We start from the raw sequence: 6,937 nt of genomic DNA, 5'->3' as shown, positions 1-6,937 counted from the left end.
CAGCCTGCTGCAAAATATAAAGTCCACACATCTGTATAGTGGTAGTAGTAATTTTACTGCCAATAAAATAAATAAATCCGGTCGACTATTCTGGTCAAAATGTGGAATTATTCGTAAGTTAAGTTGTCAATCGTTAATCGTTCATCATTCACCATTCATCAATCTATATATCTAAATTAATAAAAAATAGTCAACTTAATTTTAGAAAGAATACATCTCACATATAAAAATTGATTTTATGCGGAAATAATATATCTTTTTTCATAATGTATTTGTTTTGCTTCGGTTTAATACATTTCACTTTATTGACCTAATAGAAGTGCTTACAAAATTTGAATTAAAAAAACCTCGAATAAATTAAGTGAGGAAATTCATATTTATGATCCTTGTCAATTAAATATCTATTAAATTTATTCTATTGTCGTATTATTCTACTTATTTAATAAATATAAATTTGGTATTTTTAAATTCGCGATCAGAATCAGGTATATGACTAACTCGAAAGACTCAATATCCCTTTAAGGCCGAGCTTACGAAACACCATTGATTGGAAAGGCCATTGGTAAGAAGCGAGCCAGACGATTACGCAGTTCGTCCGTTAATGAAGTTAACGACCGTCTTAAGTGCCCCACAGAAACGAGACTTGAAGAAATCCACCCACACATAATGCTCCTCATACGCCATACCAGTGTGAATGATATTTTACGGTGAAATATGAACGAAGAAATTAAGGACAAAATATAAGAATAAAATAAAATACTAGTAGTAATAGTAAATTTAGTATAAGTTTAGTTGAATTTAGTTAAATAATAAAAAGCAAACAAATATACAAAATACTAAAACGCGACAAATGAGAAGTAAAATGTAACATTACTAATGCAATATGTCAAATGCAATATTAAATTGAATATAATATATGCAAAACCATATATATATAAAAGCATTTCAATATTATAATGAATTTGAGATAAAATAGAATGAACTTAAAGAAGTATTTATTTTTACATTTGTCATCGATATTTTATTTTTACACATACTGCACATCAACTTCTTACATCTACTTCCTATCTTTTTTTATCTTATTCTTATAGCTCATCTTATAGTAATTTATAGTTTCAGCACTAGATATAGGTCCGACTCTAGATATAGAAGTAAGTCTATTAATAGTTCTTCTAGAGACAGTTGGTGTTATAAGACAGAATAAAATAGAAACAGGGAGCAATAAGAGGGAAAGTAATGAAACTATTATTAAATTAATAGCTATATTGTGATATAAAACATGTTACATGCAACAAATAAGTTGAAAACTATTACTGTAAAAACATTTAATATTGTTAAATATACGCCCGCGGTGAGAAAGAGACAGCAACGAGGGATCAAAGTATCAGGAGAGAATAAACGTAGACATGAGAGCAAGAGAGCAAGAGAGCAAGAGAGAGAGAGAAAGAGAGAGAGAGAGAGAGAGAAAGACATCGTACGGGTTCGCGTTACTATCGACTCGACCACGGTTTAAACTCGACGTAGCTATTTATAGGCTATGATTAGATACATACAGCCTGATCGTCACAAGAGAATCCACGAGAGATCCGTGCATCTCCTTTCTTGAAACTTTTGCGAGAGTCACCGAATAAGGATCTTGCGACACGAGTTATATCTTCTACCTGATGATTTCATCTCCTTCGGAATAAGCGCTTTTACTTTGCCAATACAGAATGCAGGTACTAAAGATTCATTACTTCCTTTCAGTTGTAGACTCTTTCAGCAAATTTGGATTTATCTCTTAGCAAAGATTTTATCGGATACTATATGTGTATATCTTCTCATGACTTTTAGTTATCTCAACACACAAGTCGTAACATTCAGTAGCGCTATATATGCACTCGAGTGAGATTATTTAATTCATGTAAAATGCGTCGATAGACATTCTAGAGAAAAGGGAAGCTCTTATAAACTCACTACCAAGAAAATAATACAGAACGAAGGGTACACTATGCCACGATAAGGCGATAAATGCTTATTTATTACGTACCACGGCATATGTTACCGCGTAATTATAGCCCGTCCGCAAGTTCTCAGAGATAAGACCGTCAGCCTGTTATTTTCTTTTCGCACGCCCCATACCGGTTAATCTAACCCTTGATTTGTACTATTCAATTTTCATCGCTTATGAAAATTATGCATGGCATCATTCTTCGAATAACTCAAACTTTTTTTTGTTGCTCGTGCGTAGAATGTATTCCGATATATAAACTTTTCAGTAAATTGCTATTTCTAAAATTTCATTAAAACGTTTATAAAGTAACTATACCAAAGATATATTTTCGCGATCATTTTAAAATGGGTTTCAATAAACACAATCAAGATATGTAAAATTTTACATATAGAATTTTATGCACTGCCAGAGATTTATTTCGATGATAATTTAGAAATTATATAATTTTATAACAATATTCAATAAATTTGCGTTGGCCGAATAAGTTGGCGAATATGTGTCTTTGTAAGCGCAAAAGATTTAAACGGTGATAACAATCAGACTAGCCGACTACCGCGACATATAGTCATTGTTCATTCATCGTTCAGAAACGTATGTAGGAAGTATTCGCGACGAGCGTGGCGCAAGCTATCGCCTCTGAATAGATACAAGAGAAACGCAGATGGAACCGCGCCAATAGGAAGAATCACGTGCGAAAAGAGAAACGGCACAGTAAGCAACCGTCGAAGGAGGAAATGGGGAATACGAGAGCGTATTATAACGGGAGTTTTTACGACGGAACGGTTTAATTGTCCGTGGACTCTCGCGGTCTCGGCAGCCGTTCTATGTCGCTGAGAGCCGCGGAGTTACTCCCGTACCAAGGTGCAATTCTTTCTCTCTCGCTCTCTCCTCGTCTTGCACAGCGCGACGAAACGCGAAATCGTTTCATTATCAGGCATGGCCGGGCTCTCGCTTTTGTGGCCGTCCGACTGCCGAGGCAGAACGTGAATAGTGGGATTTGTGAGGGCGAGATAGACAGATAGGCGCTTTATTATATTCCCAGCAGAAACCTGGAGTAAGAACGATACGATCGAAATACGTGGTAAATAAAATGGAAAACAGATGGGAGAAAGTTAACCCTTCGCCCGTAAACTGGGTCATAAATGGCACAAGCCGAAATTCAAGATAGAATACCGCCGAAATGAAAAGGGGGGGGGGGCTTGCCGTCCCTCGTAAAAAAAGTAGGTAGTGAGGAGAACTCATGCCCAAAGTTTCGTTGGAATTCGCCAGTGTGTGCTTGACCAGCAGCGAGTCAAAGTGCGTCCAGTGCCACTATTGACCCAGTTTACGGACAGTGCCAGACTTTCGTGCAAGTAAGTAAAATTAATTTAACGTCATTTTCATATTACTACAGTTATTTTTAACTTATATAAGTGATATTTTTTTATGATTGTGTATATTATATATACCTATAACCTCAAAATTTGAGTGGATGAAAACACGTGTAAAAAGAAATTACATGTACTTTCAGGGTACAATGGATGATCAAGCGACAAATATCAGATATTATTTACGAGAAAGACGATTTTATATGATTTTTTAATAAAATAATGTAAAAATTACGTTAAAAGTCTTATTTCTCCTTAACCCGAAAAAGGCCATTTTCAATCCTCAGAATAATTATACTTTTTAAAAATGACCCATATACAGAATTTTTTTCTTGAAAGTACACATATTTAACTATAAAACCTCATTGGAATTTTTTATTTTGATTTAAAACTCAATGAGATATGATTTTTTTAATAAAAATGGATTTTTATCAATTTTTTGCATAAAGAATTATTTATAAACAATTTATCTTATAATGAATCGCTAAATAAACTTTGGGATTATAAAATAGGATAGTATACAAGTATTACAGAATTTTTTCAGATTTTTTGAACACTATTTACTAGGTCAAAATAACGACAGGACATTTATGACCCAGATTACGGACGATGCCAGTCAAATTATAGTTTACGGGCGAAGGGTTAAGAGAATAGTTAGTAATTATACAGAACAAGTACCTATACAAAACATAAAAATATAAAATTTATAAAAAATTATATTATAACAGTAATATATATAGCATACACTTTGACATGCACTTTGATTACTAATCACGTAGATGATACTTGCAGCCAAAGGAAAGGATGTGGATAGAAATATATTGTATACAGATAAAGGGAACAGAAAGCGGAAAGAGATAATAGAGGGATAGAAGAAGATGGAAATGCAACAAATTCACAGATGGTGAAGCTAAATCTATTACATGACGGAACGATAACGCGACTTCACGACCTTGCCACCGGGACAAACAGTTACTGTTTGGTAATTATTAGATATGAGCTCGGGATGCAACCCTTTTATGACAACGTACGATGGCCACGTACGAGTCGGGCCAATGGGGCTGTAAGTATCGGTGAACAAATTACAACATCCGTTTTATTAGCGGCGAATGTCAGGGGTGAAAATAATTGAATGCGGCTATATATTCATTCAGAAAGATAGAAACTCATTGCCAATTTTGCAACGCGTTAATTTCTGCTCGCAAGAAATATGGAGTCGATCAGATAAAAAATTTTTCGTCGAATAGAATTTTCAAAATAAATTCTCGTATAATTATATGTTCTTAAATGTAAAAAGAATAAACAAAATTAATTTTATATAGTAATAATGTAGAATCCATAGTTTCTTAATCATATTACATAAATGCATCAAAAAATCGGAAAATATTAATATATTTACGCGCGCAATATTTAAAACAAATGAAAATTGTTGTAAATTTTCAAAATAAAGTTTCAAATATATAAGAATCTAAAGTCTGTATAGATACATAAGAATCTAATTTCCAAGTCGGAAACTAGTCTAAAGTAGAAATCAATCTGTACTCTGTACTATATTATAGAACATAGTAACGCGCACATATAATTTCACTAAAGAAGTAGACGGCAACTTTTTACTTCTCATATTCTAGCACGTGCATTCGCGCATTAATTTACGTACGCGAGATTGCGGTGAGAAATTATGATGCTCGGAATCAAATAGCTTGCGCGTCCTAGGATAGATAAAGCACGCTTAATTGTCTAATTAATCGCTCGCGGAGCGCGAGTTTCCAGTTTACGCGGCGATCAAGAGCGAGAAAGGGATATTTACGAGTACCGCATCGGGGGTTTATGGGAATAAGTTTTATCCTACACGCGGAGGCCTAATGGAGCTGTATCGTCGCTCTGGCTTAGGCCCGCCTGCATACTGCATGCTGCGCGTTTTTAGCGCGGGTAATAACTGTCTGAGTTCAGATACTTTAGGACGAACCTCAAGGCACTAAGAATGCTAAAAGGCCCGGTATATGAATATGTATGCACGCGAACGTACCGACACTTTCTTCATTCTTTCGCGCGGCGTCAGGGATGCGTAAAACGCACGTCGCTGGCAGTAAATGTTTTATCGAGATATCTAGGTGCACACCATCTAAACGTACAAACGAAGAGGAAAGTCGATATGCGGAAAACACGAGAAGAATAATATCAGACAAATTCAAAGTAATATTTACAAGTATAATAAGAAGGGAAATGTACTAAATTGTTTTAAAAATATATTTTCGAGATGTGAAAATGTAATACGAAAAATGGTGCTTCTTTTATGATAATAAAATATCCTTGTTCCGTGTTCCTGTAATTACTCCGTATGTGTTATGTATGCAACAGATAGAGAGATAACATAAAGTCCCCTTATAAATGTCATCAAAAAACAAAATTGTATTACTTTATCTTTTCGAAGAAAAATCCATCTTCGCAATTCCACCCGACGGTGGTGGTGCAGGTGTTGGTGGAGCGTAATGCGGATGGAACGCGCTGAAGGCGCGGGATGAATTCGGATTCTTCTCGAATGCTCTCGATGCGACGGCGACGGCGGAAGATGGTAAGGGAAGGAGGGAAAAGGGGACGGGGAGACGGAGGGAGAATAGAATCACGTATCCGATTTCGAAGCGGTGGCCCACGGTGCACTCTTAAAACCGGCCGGCGCAGTCCGCGACGCGGTATGCAGCAGCCGGAATTCGCGGGGTCGTAACCGCGACCTATCGGCGAATATTGGATGCCGTTGCATGCCGCTGCTCACCTCGGCATACCAGTCGGGCATACGAAGGAATGCGTGCCCTACTGCGCAATGGAAAGCTTCCCCGTCCAAGGTTAGATGTCGAGGAGGTACGTACGTACACGTCCGTACATCTACGGTCACGGTGAATGGGCAGGGAATAGGCTACGTTCTCCGCATTCTGTTTATGCTCGAAAATCGATACGCGCCCGATCAAAACACGATATATGTAAATGAGTCGTGTCCGCGGCCGTGCGGGACAAGGAACGTTTTTTTATTCCAGAGAAATGCGCGACATCGATCCAATTCGATAACAAGAGCATCGTAAATGTGCAACACAAGCAACGTTCCGTGAGAATGATTGCAATATATGTAAGACTTATCTTGTTACGCCGCGGTTTCCAAATTATCGTCATCGCACGATATTGTAGACTTAAAATAATGATAATCCAGAAACGGTTTTTCGGTTCAATAATATTTTCAGACTGTTTATTTGATAATAAAAACTAAATGAAAAATTTATTTGTTGTTTAACATATCGATCTCTCTGTAAATATCACGTTTTAAGATTTTATTTTTTGAAAGACTGTTGTGGAGGATGTTAACCCTTAAGTGAGCAGCTTTGCATATATGCAAAGCGGACTTTTCGATGCTCCGTGTACTCTCCCTTATGAAGTTTGAACTGAAAACGCACGGCTTTGCACATCTGTAAAGAGCCTTTTTGACTCTTCTTTTCCTTCTACATGGATGGTCCCTTTTGAACCTTTTTATCTGTAAAGGTTCAAATTAGTAAAGAAGAATATTTTAAATATTTTTTATAGGATCCCTTAA

The 6,937-nt window shown here is 36.4% G+C and overlaps 1 protein-coding gene and 1 long non-coding RNA gene across 2 annotated transcripts in view; one reads left to right on the top strand and one right to left on the bottom strand.

Annotated features, from left to right (window-relative positions):
• Nucleotides 1-6,937, bottom strand: part of LOC112462475 (Krueppel-like factor 6) — a 315,191-nt gene that overhangs the window by 147,284 nt on the left and 160,970 nt on the right. The gene's annotated exons all lie outside the window — the stretch shown is intronic.
• On the top strand, nt 3,107-3,594 carry LOC112462476. Its single transcript, XR_003041671.1, has 2 exons — nt 3,107-3,345; nt 3,504-3,594. It is a non-coding gene; the product is annotated as an uncharacterized LOC112462476 (long non-coding RNA).

Source organism: Temnothorax curvispinosus, unplaced genomic scaffold (assembly GCF_003070985.1).
Source record: "Temnothorax curvispinosus isolate PA1 unplaced genomic scaffold, ASM307098v1 QBEX01012454.1, whole genome shotgun sequence".
NCBI lineage: Eukaryota > Metazoa > Arthropoda > Insecta > Hymenoptera > Formicidae > Temnothorax > Temnothorax curvispinosus.
The sequence above is the reverse complement of the archived record's forward strand: the minus strand, read 5'-3'. Positions and strand labels throughout refer to the sequence as shown.